This window comes from Pholcus phalangioides, unplaced genomic scaffold (genome assembly GCF_987345545.1).
Source record: "Pholcus phalangioides strain wild (caught in Gottingen) unplaced genomic scaffold, Ppha-v1.0 ptg000009l_1, whole genome shotgun sequence".
NCBI lineage: Eukaryota > Metazoa > Arthropoda > Arachnida > Araneae > Pholcidae > Pholcus > Pholcus phalangioides.
In genome coordinates this window covers 14,524,739-14,541,415 of record NW_028301602.1, presented here as the reverse complement: position 1 = coordinate 14,541,415, position 16,677 = coordinate 14,524,739, and the positions used below count along the sequence as shown (strand labels likewise).

Below are 16,677 nucleotides of genomic sequence, written 5' to 3'. Positions count from 1 at the left end.
GCCTGTTGTGGCCTTGTATTATAATGTTTTCAGGATGACATTTTGGGATTTAACCTTGTCAGTGTCATCATGCTGCTCCGTCTGTTATGGGGAAAAGAAAGTTGCGTATCTGTGTGATATAATAAAAGAGTTGTGCTAGCTCTCTGTGGCACTGCCACCTTACTTAAATTTTTTTAGGGAAGATAAATGCTTGAATTTTCATGTAGCGTATTTCTCATGCTGAAGGACTGCCTGCTCTCAGCGGAGAGACTTCTTCCAAATGGGTGACCAGCTCGCATGCTATAGTTGGAAAATCTTAGAAAAACCAACTTCATCCAACCAACACTGCACTGCCAATGGGGTTCGAACGTGGATCCTCACGATGCACAGTGACCCCGGTGTAGACCAGCAAACTTTCTCTTCACGAATTAATCTCGACATTAAAATTTATCTTTCCTTGATATATGAACTCGACAATTTCCCGAGAAAAATCATTCCTCTCAAAATCAAGTTGGAAAAGTGAATTGGACAGAGATTAATTGAGACACGGGAATAAAATATCCTCACAACACGACGAGAACATCCACGAACAAAATGATCGGGTTTTTTTTTCCCGACCGCATTATTCTAACGCTAACTGGAACCAATCACGCTCCCATTAAATCAGGAAAAAACTAAAATTCCGGTCCGTGCAATCACTTTTTTTTTTTGTGACATCCGAACGAATTCATTCATGAAAGAAATTAAACGCATGAACACACTGCGCGAATTAATAGACACTTTAGACCCGGACCACATCTTGTTTTCGAGGGGTTCGGCGGCGAGAAGAACAAAAAAAGACATTATATTGGCTTAAAAAGAATGTCATATTATCCAAATGTTTTGAGACAAGCCTATCGGTAACCGTGGCAACCGTTGTCATTGGTTACGGGAACGCCGTCGGTTTCCGAAGCGCCATCTGTACGACAGACGGGTAAACACTTTCGGTTTGAAAATAGTTTCAGAGTGAGGGACGGTTTCCTCTTTAGAGCGTATTCCGCAAACGAGTGAATTTCTCGGAGAAAGTTGCTTCTTATGTTGTGTCTGTGGTTTTTTTTTAGAAATATTTTCTATTTTGACAACCGGGATATATATAAAACAGTGAGATCAGCGAAATGTTTTCTTTGAGAAGGATTATCTTTAGGAATGTGTGTTTGTCAAAATCATAAACACATATAAGGTCAGTATTTAATTATCTAAGAAAAATTCCAATTTTTCTCCATATCCTGGAAAAAATATCTGTTTTTAAAATAGTTATTGGTTTTAATTCTGTGCATAATATCCACTATGGGTCGAGTTGCACAGTCTCGTAATTATTCAATTATAGTAATTATAATTTATCTAGAATATATGCAAGATTCCTCCATACTTTGGAAATTTATATTATTCATTTTATATGTTATGTAAAATTCACATTGCAAGTAAAAAATATGCAATACAAAAATTCTATTTCGGGTTCTATCCTATTTTCAAAGTAATTATTATAATTAATTATAATAATTTATAATTTGATTTCCGTGATCAATATATTTAAAAAAATAGAAACATTTAATACAATTTATATATTGCATATTTTACTTCCAATTTTAATTTTATATTAAAGGAATATATGACGTTGTAATTATATGTTAGACGCATGATTTAAACAGTGACATCAGCAAAATGTTATCACTAGGAAGGATCATATTTATGGATATGTTTATCAAAATCACATGTAAGGTCAGCATTTAATTTTTTTTAATTCCAATTTTATTTTCTCCATATCATCAAAATATTTCTATTTTTTAAAAGAAATTGTTTTGATTTTTAAGCATGACATTGACTATAATACATGCTGCAAGTCTTGGGATTATTTAATTATAATGATAATAATTTATCTGGAATATCTACAGTACAAAATTTCTCGATATTTTGGAACTTTTGCTAATTTATGTTATGTAAAATTCAAATTACAAGTTAAATATGCAATAGAAGAATTCCTTTGATGTTTTCATTATTTAAAAATACATAAATTATGAGAACCAAGTTATAAATTATTAACATTTAAGGAATATACGGAGTTGTAATTATAGGTTTTTTATAATCATAGGTTGGTTATTGCTGTTGCAATTATAGTTTTTTTTAATAATCAGGATATATAAAAAACCGTGAGATCAGCGAAATGTGATCAATGAGATGGGTTATATTTAGGAATGATTTTGTCAAAACTAAAATCCCATTTTTAAGGTCAGTATTTAATTTAGTAAAAATTATAATTTTTCTCCATACCCTGAAAAAATTTCTGTTCCTAAAATAATAGTTGTTCTGAACTTTATGCATGATATCGACTACAATGTGAGTTGCTAGTCCCATAATTATTTGATGATGATTATCACAATTTATACTGAGAAAACATGATACTTTGATACCTGATTTTCAAACTCCATTTCTTTATATTTTAGAAATTTATCAATTTGAAATTTAGAAATTTATTTATTTTATGTAAAATTCAAATTGTAAGTGGAACATGCAATATGAAAAGTTTATTTGATGTTTTCATTTTTAAAAGTAAATTAATCATGGAAGTCAAAAATCACAATTTATTTAAATTCGTGCAGATACAAATACAAAAGCCACAACAGACAAAATGCCCAACGAAGTGGGTTGCCCTGAAAAAAAAGATGCCCATGAAAATATTGATGTCGAATACATATCTAAATTATATCAAAAATACAACTATCCAAAAAAGAGTAACAAAAAAAACCAATAATTATGGTAAAAATATGAAATCTATGAAAATTCAAGAAATATTTGCAATTCTATTGTAATTATGCGATGAAAAATTGCATGGTTGTTGATTTTTGAGCATCCCTTATCGAAAATGCTTCCTAAAGTAACTGATGAGAAACGTGTTTTTAATCTCGAAAACAGAACAAGTATAATTATTTTTTGCAATATAAATTCATTCATGAATAATTAGTGATATAATGGTTCTTATACATTTCTAAAAAATTAAATACTATACTTTTTTTTCTGAAAAATATGTCTTTTTTAAAAGTAGTATTGAAATTATAAATTATTTTCTTTTTAGGAGCATATGGGATTTAAGCAATGCGTTAAAATATTGCATGGCAATGCACAAAATTGCATTCTTGAGCATTGCTTGCGGAAATTCTTTTTAAACTATCTCATTAAAAGCATATTTCTAATCGCGAAAGGGAACGATTATAATTGTTTTTTTTTTTTTTACAATAATAAGCTAATCATGCACTTATGTATTTCTATTAGGAAAAAATTACAGATTTTTTTTTTCTCATTCTCAAAAAATATCTATTTTCAAAATAACAATTCTCTTTAATTTCTATACCGTGACTAAAATGTAAGTTGCTAGTCTCATAACTAGTCAATTACAGTAACTAAGAGTTATCTGGAACGCCAGATTTACCGATATTTTGGCAACTTATTTTGTCTAAAATAGAAGTGAAATATTCAGTATGAATAAATTCTTTTATGTTTAAATTTTTAAGTGAATGAATCATGAAAATTTATTTATATGCTATTATAATTTAAAAAATATATTGAGTTGTAATTAGGCTTTAAAAAAATTGCATAGCAACTACTACTACTACTAAACCAGGCATGCACCTCGTTCATATTTAAAAATTGCATCGCTATTGATGTTAGAGGTTCGATTACCGCAGTATTTTTTCAAATTTACCCATGAAATGTATATTTCTAATTGTATAATGATCATGACTAAAATAAATCGCGAAAAATGATATAATTATTTCTCACAAAAATAAATGAATGAATAATTAGTAATACCATGCCCTTATAATTTTTCCCCTTATTCTCTGAAAAAAATGTCAATTTTTTAAAATGATTGTCTTGTTAATTATATTCTTGACTAGCAAAAACACCCGGCAATGCCAGGGTTTCAATTACTGGAAGAATTGAAAAAGTGACAAATCATTATATAGGAATAAACGGTCATGTATAATACTGGCGGAATTAAAGAAGAGGCAAACCATTGTGAAGGAATAATGCAGGTCTGAAACGCATTGTTAGGGAACCGCGGTAATCAGACTAAACATTCCGAAAGTGACTGTTGGGACCCAGAAACCATTTTTGCCCGAAAGTTTTTCGCCCATTTCGGGATTTGTCCCTTTCTGACGAACTTTAAGTAGCCTATGGTTCAATCCTGGTACTGTTTGGTATATATGCAAAATTTGTCGACGATCAGTCTAAAATTGTAGATTTGTATAAAGGACAAATATACATAATTACATACAAACTTTGACATTTATATATAAGGAATTCATATAATGCAAGTTGCTAATCTCATAATCATTCAATTATAAGATCGCAAATTACAGTATCTGGAATAGAATATTTCTCGATATTTGTGAAAATTATATTATGTAATTTTTGAATTACAAGTGAAATACAGTGGAACATGCGTTGACGGGCACTCTTCGGTAACGGAAACCTCCCGTTAGCAGACGCTTTTCTGATTCCCGGTCCCGCGGAATAGGGCTTTAATATACGGGGTGATTATAAAAAAACTATCCCGACATATGGGCCCCTAACTATCATACCATTCACAGAAACTGAATGAAATTTTGGCATAAGGTATTTTGAGGTATGCGCTCAATAACGATATGGAAAACAACAGTGTCACTCTAACAGTTACGGTTACAGTGAGAAAATTTCGAAAATATCAAATGGCAACACCAAGTTTTTTGTATTGAATGCGATCTCCATACTGAAAAACACTAAATAGCGTTGGAATGGCACCTGTAGCACGAAAATCTCCGGAGCTAGGCAAGGAAAAAGTAAAAAGGACTTTGTCGTGCACCAGAGCATTAATGTTCGTTTCATTCGTCACACCGTTTCTTCGGCTGAGATCCCAGCCTGATTAGTCCTCCACAAGGTCATGTGGAAAACACAATAAAATGCTTTATTTTATGCTGCTTCTCTGTCCTTATTGGTTGTCCTCACTTTTAGCCTATCTACCGCCGGTGATTTTCATTCTACAGTTGCCGTTCGAACGCTATTTAGGGGTTTTCACAATGGAGATCACATTCCAATACAAAAAACTTGGTGTTGCCATTTGATATTTTCGAAATTTTCTCACTTTAACCGTAACTGTTAGAGTGACACTGTTGTTTCCTATATCATTCTTGAGCGCATACATCAAAATACCTTATGCCAAAATTTCATTCAGTTTCTGTGAATGATATGATAGTTAGGGGCCCATATGTCGGGATAGTTTTTTTATAATCACCCTGTATTTCCCTCCCCGTTAGCGGGCAGTAAAATCAGGGGCAAAATCTAATTTTTTTCAAAACTCTAATTTAAAAATTTCTGGTCATAAGCCCAGAATTTATCATAGTCCGTTAAGATTATGTTTAATCCTAATCTCGTGTTAGTGAATTTGATAAATCGTCAATTACTTAATTAACTGAACATAACTATGGTCTGGAATGGTGATTTCGAATGGCAATGTTGGCTTTGTTTGTCGATACGTGTGAAGAAAGCCAACATTACAAGACTGATAATGTTGTTACGGATGTTTTTATCTTCTTCACACTTATTTTAATTTGATTTTTATTTGGTATGTATAGTGCAAGAATTATGTACGGGTAAAAATAAGTAATTGGTGTAATGAAGAGAAGAAAGGTTATAAAAGAGAGTTTTTCCATATTTATCTCAGACTTTCCAAATTTATTTGGTAATCATGCATAATCGCCATTAAAAGTGATAAATGTAATGGAATTTAATTGTACTTTCTTTGTATGTATATATATTGAGATGATTGGTAATTATGCATAACCACCTGTGTATCTCTTTCATAGTAACATACACATTTTAATATTACAATGCATAGTAACCAATAGCGAGGGAAGCCGATCGTCGTATGCATGTAAAAGTCGTATAAACGAGGTACCACCACCCCATTAACGGGGGGAGCCACAAAACTTTTGAAACCTTGGGTGTCCGTTATTGAAAGGTTCTATTGTATTCTATATGAAACATTTCTTTGATGTTTCCGTGAAAATTGTGAATTATATTAATTCATTAACGTAAAGAATTGTATGCGTTAAAACTTTCACAGCCGATTATTGTTAAAATAATTTTTAAACTGATTAATGTAAATTATAATAAACATAAAAATGATGCACAAACGTAATTATTTTTTACAATAACCATGGATTAATGGACAATTAATAAAATATCATGTCCTTTTATATTTCTCATTTACAAATGTTTTTGGAACGTGAAAAAAATTATTCTCCAATCAGTTTCTTTATGGATTATCTCGACTTTTTTTTATAATTAGTATGAAAAACATAAAATACTTATAATAGAATGTATTTGAAGAAAAATTGAAGAAATTATGTTCGTGGAAAAATTCAGAAAAACTGTATTTGCGGAAGGATTGAAAAATAAGGTATCTATATATGTAGAATAAAAAAGGAAGGGGAATTAATGGGAAAATTAATAAAGAACGGTATATAAATAACGGTTCTCAAGTCGTAGTTTTAGAAGTATTCAATACCGTTTATAACTATGTACAGAGAATATTGAAGAATTGAGTATGCGGAAAAAATTGAAAAAAAAGCAATTGCCAAATACATAAATTTATACTAATTACGTGAGCGTATATAAAATATATACAATTCGAAAAATATATTTATATTAACATTTTCAAAATTGTTACGGGATTACGGTTTATATTAATATTTCAAAATGTTTACGGGCCAAAATTTGTGTGAAACCACACACATTTTCCTAAATAAAAATAAGCATAACATTATTTAAATTAAATCTTATTAACATATGTTATGAAAAATTATTATGTCGAAAAGTTTAATTTTTTGGAACCAATCGAAAAAATATCAAAAATTGTAGTCACATTTACTTTTTTAACTACTTGTTACATTCAATATTCATTAAACCGTAAGATTATTCATAACTCAATGAAATTACTAATTTTAAATTTAACTCGTACTTGAATCACCAATATAATATTGGACGATGCCATAAATAATTATTTCACAAGCATGATAATTTAAAAACAATCATTTAAATGTATTTTCAATTTTTGAAAGTTCTGTGCTGTATCATCGGTATCAAAAAAGTGATACTGAAAAAATGTCTTTTAATCAATGTTCGAACCAATTCATAATTTCTGAATAAGTATATTACAGTGATATAGAAAAATCTCTAGTTTTCATTTCAAAAACCGTGATTTTTAATTTTCAAGACATTTCATTTATTCATTAGCTGGAAAAAAGTGAAAATTCAGTGCTTTCAAAACACGAAATTGCACAGTACATAAACTAAAAAAATTTTCACATTTATACAACATTATCCAGACATGTATGTATACCTCTTTTTTAACGGTTTCAAATGACTTTTTTTCAAGACGTGAGGTTCTCATATTTGTACCCAACTAAAATGGTCATAATAAATATATTAACTCAAATTATTCTTTTAATTAATTAACTAATTTCAAAAGGACATTTTGATATACAATAAAACAAATCAATCAAAAAACAATTTTTTTTAATTGGTAGTTTTGGCTCGGATGGGAAGAGGTTACAGGCAATAAATTTCTTTAAAAAATGATTTTGTTATGTTGACATGAAACCTCGAAATACTGCTCCAATGTCTCCATGCATGTCAATTATCGATAACCTATAAAAGTTTTTCGTATTTTACTTCAAATAAGATAAAAATATAAGACGCTGGGCAAGATTATTGACTTTGATAAACATATTCATGGGAATGGAAATGTTTTTTCTGAAAAACTGACTTTATACTGCAAGAAAGTCTATTTTTGTGATAAATATAACTGCGAAAGTCCGCCATGACATGACATTATACGACAGACTTTTTTTTCTACCCTCTACTTTTATCCCTTCAACTTAAACGAGAGAATATTTTGAATTATGCATTTTTTCTACTTATGTAAGTTATAATATGATGTGATAGAAGAGGAAAACCATGAACGAAATGTTTTGGACAACGAAAAACATTGAGATTTACCTTATAATATGCATTGAATTTTTTTTTTACAGATGTTACTCAGAAAAAAAGTAACACATCTTTTTTTAGAAGAAAATTTCGTTGTTGAATGTAACAATATATAGAAAATTTCAATGAATCTAATAAACGTCACCTCTCATCGAAAATTCGTATACAGTATAAAATTACATATACTTCTGTTGTGTTTGGTTATTTGCATTTCTCGTGTTGGTCTTAAATTCACCTTTTATTTGAACACCAGTTTCCGATATTTCATCGCGTTTGGTAAAATAGGATTATTCCTCGATAAATATCGCAATATTTTTAAGATCGCTTCGAATGGAATGGGTATTTCTCCTGAAAAAAAAAATTAAATTCCATATTTCAGGAAAAATACATATAGGTTTTTTTTTTCCTTTTTAATTTACCACTTTCTTTCAAGACATTTATAGATGTAAAATTTTCCTGACTATCGATTTCCAAGATTTCATAAGTTTACTATTCCGAAAAAAAATCGATAATCTATGTATAAATGAAAATCTCGTGAAAATAAATTTATTTATTTGCATGATGAACTATTCTCATTGAAAATACAGGGTATAGGTAGAAACACTCACTTGATTAGCTGGAATTTATCGTTTTTAGTCTGTGTATATTAAATAACATTTTAATGAATATTTTGCACACAAAAAATTTTGTGATATTCACACACAAATTTTGATATCAAAAATATTCTAAGCATCTACTACCAGAATTTCATAACTTTACTATTCCAGAAAAAAAATCGATCATCAGTATAGAAATGTGAGAATCTCACAAAAATAAATTTAGTTATTTCCATGGAAAGTACAGGGTAGATAGATTTAATTTCCTGTGAATTTGTCACTTTTGGTCTTTGTAACGTTCAAATAATTTAAATGTAATCAATTATGTGAAATTATAATTAAGAGATTCGAAGTTTTTACAAATAAATGTATTATTTGTGAAAATATATAAAAATATTATTTATAAATAGGCGTTAATATTTCTGTACCTCAGACTCATACTATCGTATGTCCATTTTTGTCAATTGTGAGAGCTCATTCTGTAGTTTAGGGACCATAGTATTGTATTTTAGTAAAATAGTTTGTAAACGAAGTACCCAAAACCAGGCTATAGTACGTTCGAGTATACTTTTGAAGAATTAACAAAAATAATGAGATATTAATTATTGTTTTCTCTTCATACTGTAAAATCACTCAAATACGATAGTATGGTTCTAAGTTAGATTTGTAGATTTCCTATAAACTCTGACGCGTAAACCCTAATATTAAAAATATCAATTGTATATTTTTTCGGAAAATGCACAGAATATTTTAATCTCTCACCTTATTTCAAGTCGTTCCTGGAAGTTTAAATTGTCTTAAACATATATTTTCAGGATTTAATACATTTAGTATTCCAGAAAAAAAAATCGATCGCTGATAAATACACATGTCGAAATACACTAAAATAAATTTAATTATTTGCATGATGAGTTTTCATTGAGATACACGGTAGATAGATTCAGGGTGTTGGAATTTATCATCTTTGTTCTGTATCAGCGTTCCTCAGCCGCTTCCTCTAAATTTATTATACAATTATATAGCTTTGTTATCAGCCGGTCTGCAAGTTATATATTCCTCCTATCTATTTATCTTTTATAGGTCCACAGATTATCTTTCTTATTTACTTATTCTTTGCCGGTACGCAAATTAATGCATATTTATTTTCTGCCAGCCGCAAATTACATCCATACTTATTTTCGATCCATTCCCCAAATTATTAAACATATTTATTTTCTTGGCGGCCCGCAAATTACTTTATTTATTTTTCCTCTGTTCCACAAATTATTTTATTTATTTACTTTTCACTGTTCTGCATATTATCTCCCATATTCATTTTCTGCCGATCCCCAAATTAATAAGCATGTTTATTTTTTGCCGTTCCGCGCTAATTATTCCATATTCATTTTCTGCCATCCCGCAAATAGTTTCTATATTTATTTTTCGCTGTTCCGCAAATCTGCCGGTCCGCAAATTCTTGAATATATTTATTTTTCCTGTCCACCAATTATTTTTCCTATTTATTTACAAATACAAGGCCACAACATGCAAAATGCCCAACGAGGTCCACGAATTATTTTTCATATTTAATTTCACCGGTCCACGGGTGTACAAAAAACTGAATAACACTGGTGAGTTGATCAGTTTTACGTTGAAATGACATTAACTTTCATTTGATATTAACCAATAAGACTCAAAATTTTCGTAGAAACAGGTATTTTTATTTAGAGATTTCCCATAACCTCCATGGGCGAGTCATATTTTTAATATTTAACAGTCCTAATTGGTTGTTCTATCGCTGGGAAAAAACCTCTGGAATAGGGCAGTTCCGAAGAAACAGAGTCATTAAAGTATCTAAAGGTTTGTTCTTCGCTGATGGGTGGAGCACTTCACGGCAAAACTTAATGAGTGTTCCGATCGACCACCACTACGTGTGTGCGCAGAATAACTTAAAATAAATAAAATAAAATTCGTTTTAGTTGGCCAGTTGCGTATCTTAAAACGTTAGACTCTCGTTTCGGCTTTTCGTAACTGGACGTTGGATGACTGCGAAATGTCACGTGACCTGATTAATCTGCTCATGAGATATTCCGTGACGACAATGAACTAACAGTTCGGGTGAAGTGCAGTGCTTTTAAAAGAATCGAACAGTCCCAGGTTAATGAGGGTGCTAGTGCGATTATCAAGAAATTTGTTCAAGGCGTAAATAAAATGTTGGGAGTTTTTAGAAGAGTCCTAAAATTAGCTGATGCAAGTTGTTTTGCTGTCATTCGAAACTGATACTGTACGTCGTAAGGCCGGGATTACACTGTAAAAGTGCTTTTATAAAACTTGAAAAATACAACCAATAAGCAATTGGTTGCATTTGCTCGAATGTAACCAATGTGTTTATTGGTGGAATTTTTCAAGATTTATAAATGAACTTTTATCAAACTTTTATAGTGTAAAATGCAACCAATAAGCGTATCGGTTACATTCTAGCGAATAGGCTTATCGGGTTTTTTTTTTTCAAGTTTTATAAAAAAAACTTTTATCGAACTTTTAGAGTATAATCGTGGCCTAAGGCCGGAATTACATAAAGTAACTGTTATTACACTATATAACAGTTTTATGAAATTTTTTTTTATACAGTTTGAAAAATGCAACCAGTAAGCGTATTGGTTACATTCGTGCAAATACAACTGATCAGCTTATTGCTTATCGGCTTATTTGTCAAGTTTTGCGAAAGAATTTTTGTAAGGCTTTTATTGTGTAATACAGGCTTAACTGTGCTAGAAAAGTGAGATTTTTAAACTGTTGCTGTAATATATGCGTATCTTTATTCGGTTTGGTTTTTTCGTGAAAAAATTCATAGATTCTTATAGCCGGCATTAGGCCATAAACGTTTTATAAAACTTAAAAAATGTCACTAATAAGCCTATTGGTTAAATTCGCTCGAATGTAACCGATATACTTATTAGTTGTACTTATACATTCGAGCGAATTTAACCAATAGGCTTATTAGTGACATTTTTTAAGTTTTAGAAATTAAGTTTTATAAAACGTTTATGCTCTAATGCCGGCTATAAGAATCTATGAATTTTTTTGATAGCATTAAGTAAATGTATTGCTCTATTTATTGAGAAAAATAATCTTAAATATCCGTAAATAACAATGTGAATTTCGTGATAATAACATGAAATTTCTTCCACTTCTCATTTGCGCTTTGTTCCGTTCAGACTAGAATGTTTACACGTTAGAACGCGTTTTAATCATAAGGGACGTAACAATTTCGTTTGGTTTCCATTATTTTGACAATAATCATATTCAATAAAGCTATCGATCGAATTAATTCCAGAACTATAAACATATTCCCTTTACATTACAGTATCTGAATTCCAGAGCTTTACCAAACCAATAAAATAATCTGACGAAATCAACTTGTAATTTCAAATTAAATTTACATTCAAGCTAATTTATTATTCAAACGAGAAATTCTCGTAAAAATATTTCACACGCGATGAAAGCGAGAAAGAACATTTTCTCTCGGATGTTTAAAAAATTAGATTTTCCGCACTATTTTATAAATTTATATATAATACGAGAGATTATAATTCTGAAACATAACTTGGAAGTGTTATATTAGTTTGACTTCAATGCAACAATTTATTACAAAAGAGAATCATTCTCCAAACACATAATTATAGACAGGAATCGTTAAAGTCTATCCCACGAAATTTGAAGAGGACGTTTGGTCATATTGGGATCGGGAAATTTCGATTCCGACGTTTCGCTCTCAACGTGTCATCCCTGGAACGTTCCGCCTATGGAATTTTCGTCCCTGACATTTCGCCTGTCCTTAATCATATGAATTACCGAGTAAGTGAATGACCAAGTTATTGGGCGAGTGACCGTGAGTGAGTGTGTGAGTGACCAAGTCAGTATGTGCGTGCATGGCAGGTGAGAGGCATGATCTGACGAGGCGGTATGATTACAGGGGCGACATTTTTTTTTATGACAGATTTATTATGACTGTGTTTTCACTCTCGGAAATTTTTACACATCGAAATAATTTTGAAGGGAAATCGTAAGTGAATAAATAAGCGCAGGTAAATACAACACTTCTCAGTGTTGAGTGTTGAAATGCTATTCATTGCATGATTCATATCAACACACCTTTCTTACATTTCCAAAAGGAGTGCCACCTACCCCTAGAGAAGCTGGTTTTTCAAAAAAAAAAGCATTAGGTTCCTTCTCTTTTATTGTTAAGGATATTTCCACTCTTTAATCAACATTTTCCCGAATGACTTGCCTTTCTTCAGTCGATCCCAAACCCACGCTCCCAACACAAATTCGGATTCTTTGTTCATCTCCCGACAAATGTCTCTCTTTCAGTAAACGCCATACTAGAAGAACCTCTAGTGCAGGAATCTTCAACCCGTTGCTCGCGAGCACCAAGGTGCTCCCTGAAACCACCAGAGTGTTCGATGATCCAATCTTGTGCTCGCGAGCACTTGATCAACGTTCCAATTAACACCTTGTTTCAGCTATATACAAGGATTGAAATGATCCTGATTTCGTGCATTCGTATGTCAAACTTGCCGTGAGGGTGCTCTTCTTTTGATGATGGGAACAGGCAGTGCTCGCGACTAGAAAAGGTTGAAGACATCTGCTCAAGTGTGATACTGTTCGGCTCCTGAATGTTCTGGCTACCCATTTCTGTATACCTATATCTGCTCTATATATCAGGTATAAAGCTTCTCGCGGAATCATTGATAGTTATATGGGTGTTCCGTGGAACCCTGATAATGAGGCTGTTCTACAGAACTCAAACAAATTTCTGTGTATTTAATCCGACAAAAAAGTGTTTCCCCTACTGCTGTCTCAAGAACAAACAGTATAGCCCTTTATTGCACCTGCACAGACCTGTTTCTTTGCTCGCAGAATTTCGATATCCGTGCGCAATGATAAAATAACATGCTGCCTTATACAATATACTGCTCAGCAAAAAAAACCTCTATGTACACGGAAGCATTCTCAGCCCCCCTAACGTACATATTTTGTGTATCTATTGTGTGTGGTTTTTGTTTCATAATATTCACTATGAAAAAATGGTGCTTCTCTTAGGCACTTTTGTCCATCACCAATAAACGGGTAAAAATAAAATTTCATCATCAAAAATATGCCTTCGAGAAAATATTGAAAACAATTATATAGTACAGTATCATTATTACGTATGGGAAAGCCAGCAATATATAAAGTGAAGCTCCTTCCGCCATCTATCAAATAAAACTGCTACAATTCTCTCTATCAAATTAGCAACTGAATTTTAATTAATGTGTCTCATGAAAAAAAGCAATACGACATGATGTTGATTAACAATTTATAAGCAATAACATTAGTTGAATTATTAAGTTTGCTTTGAAATTTTAATAGTTAATATGTGATGTGTATATCAAGAGGTACAATAACTTCTGGTAGAATTTGTGTTACCTGCACCATAAAAAAACCTACGACATTGAAATATCCTGCATCCTGGTCAAGAGCATTGGCGTACACAAGATCGAGGAGTACATTAGGTTTGGAGGGAAAGCACAACGAATATCTCACCCAGAGAAATTTCGAGCTACTAACCTTCAAAAAAGCATTTTAAATTAACAGAAATCGATAAATATGACACATACGGTATAAGGGGTATATATATATATATATATACCTTCGATATTTTAATTTCCTTTCGATATTTTAATTTTATTCCAAAAATATTACAAAATATTTCTAATTTTTGATCGTCTTGGGGAGTGGTACAAGACACCCCCCTTTCTCCCGTTGTCTTCTGCGTACGCTTCTGGTCACAAACGTATGAACTCGGGGCTGTTACTTCACTGCAACGTATAAATAAATAAGGTAGAAAAAACTTATCTTTTTATCCAAGGATGACGTTACTCTCCGTTATCCATACGAAGGCTGTAACTTATCTTTATGCTTCGCAAAATAACATATAAGCAACACATGCTTATACGCCGAGAATATAACAGTTTTAAAAACTAGGAAATCAGGAGAACGATTCTCGGATTTTCAATAAAGAATAATTTGTCTTTGGATTCAGAATAAATTTATTAATTTTCGTGTTTTCTCACGGAAAAAGGCGCAAAAGCACATTTGGGAATAAGATTTTTTTTCAAATTAGTTTTAGTTTTTTTTAAATTTTATGTTGAATTTTAATGCGTTACATGATATATATAAATATATATACAGGGTGATTATAAAAAACTATCCCGACATATGGGCCCCTAACTATCATACCATTCACAGAAACTGAATGAAATTTTGGCATAAGGTATTTTGAGGTATGCGCTCAAGAATGATATGGAAAACAACAGTGTCACTCTAACAGTTACGGTTACAGTGAGAAAATTTCGAAAATATCAAATGGCAACACCAAGTTTTTTGTATTGGAATGTGATCTCCATTGTGAAAAACCCTAAATAGCGTTCGAACGGCAACTGTAGCACGAAAATCACCGGCGGTAGATAGGCTAAAAGTGAGGACAACCAATAAGGACGGAGAAGCAGCATAAAATGAAGCATTTTATTGTGTTTCACAAATTTTTCACTCATATGGTCATTTATACAATCACTTAGTCACTCACACAGTCAGGACAGGTAAAACATCGGAGATGTAATTTCCATAAAACGAATTACTGACGTAAGTCGGGGTATCGATGTAACATTGTCGAATTTGCGTATCCTGTATCTTTGTAGAATGAAGTCTATATTCCATTAATTTATATTTTCTAGTATTCTGCAAAAATATTACAGTCAACTCCCGTTATAACGAACTCCAAGAGCCTGGAAAAATTCCTTCGCTACTACGAAATTTCGTTATAAAGGAATCCCGGGTATTTTCATTATTGCATGTAAACTTATCTGGGAGATTAGAAAAGTGTTCGTTAAAACGAGATTTTGGCTAGAAGGGCATTCGTTAAAACGGGATTCGACTGTGGTTAGAAAATGCTTGACACGTATTCAGAATAATTTTGAATTTTGAACAGTTGAAATGCTGCTGTTTAACTAATTGATATTTAAATACACACATTGAAAATTCTTTCATCAACTCCTTGAAGATTTCGTTTTTTGAAACAAAAATTAACCTGGTAGCCGTATTAGAGAGTGTAAGCGCCGCAAACCTCAAAAAGTATTATTTCAAAACGAAAGCGCCGCGTTAGATAAGTCTAGAAAAACACGGTATATTCAACCTGAGGATAGAAAATTCTGTCATATATCAGTTAAACCTTTAAGCGGCATTGACGAGATATCTAAGACTGGGAAGAGAACCGAGAAGAAGGTTCAATGAGGCCCGCAGAGCCACAGAAATCAAACACCGGTTGGCTGACATAAAAGCCTGCTGCCAAGCTTTAAAAAGAACCTAAAGCATATAAAACTAATTCTACTTGAGCAACGCCCACCATTGAGGAAGGGTGGTCTTCAACGAAGATGGAGAAGTGAACCATAAAGAAGAGCCCATGGGGGCCGACAGAGATCAAAGCCCCATCGGTTACACTTCAAGATATTAGTCGTGGGAGGGCAAGAACTGTGAACCATTCCAACTTTTCAAGGCAACGCCATGAAAACATCTCGCCAGGCGGCTGAACCTAGGAAGTTGGGCCACTATTGGTCAAATGTCGCCACAATGGTGGTCGACTGAAGTTGGTTTTCTGTGGTTCCCAACTTCACGGCGCGAATGTGAGCCGATCTCCTCTTTAAAAAGTCTCGCCACAGAGAGCAACAGACCTACAAACAGTACAAATGTAATTCAATCAGAACACATCTCTCACTTCACTTCTGAAATATAGATGGCAACACTGAAAAATCAAACACAACACTTACATACGCACTCAGACTGTTAGGCGCACACACACACACAGTTACACTTCCTGCACAACTCACTAGGTAGTAAATCGTCCATAGATGGTGACAGACCTGAGTTTTGCTCGGTTTGAAAGAAAGAAAGGAAAGTTGTGTATTTATTTGTATAACTACATAACTATGTATTTATTTGTATACTTTGTGCTTAATCGTTT

The 16,677-nt window shown here is 32.1% G+C and overlaps 1 protein-coding gene across 1 annotated transcript in view; it reads left to right on the top strand.

Moving 5' to 3' along the window:
• Positions 1–997: 997 nt before the first annotated feature.
• Positions 998–16,677, top strand: part of LOC149081800 (potassium voltage-gated channel protein Shaw-like) — a 211,485-nt gene continuing 195,805 nt past the window's right edge. The window contains exon 1 of the mRNA XM_089235570.1: positions 998–1,198. The gene's annotated coding sequence lies outside the window, so the exon portion shown is untranslated. The remainder of the gene's footprint in view (positions 1,199–16,677) is intronic.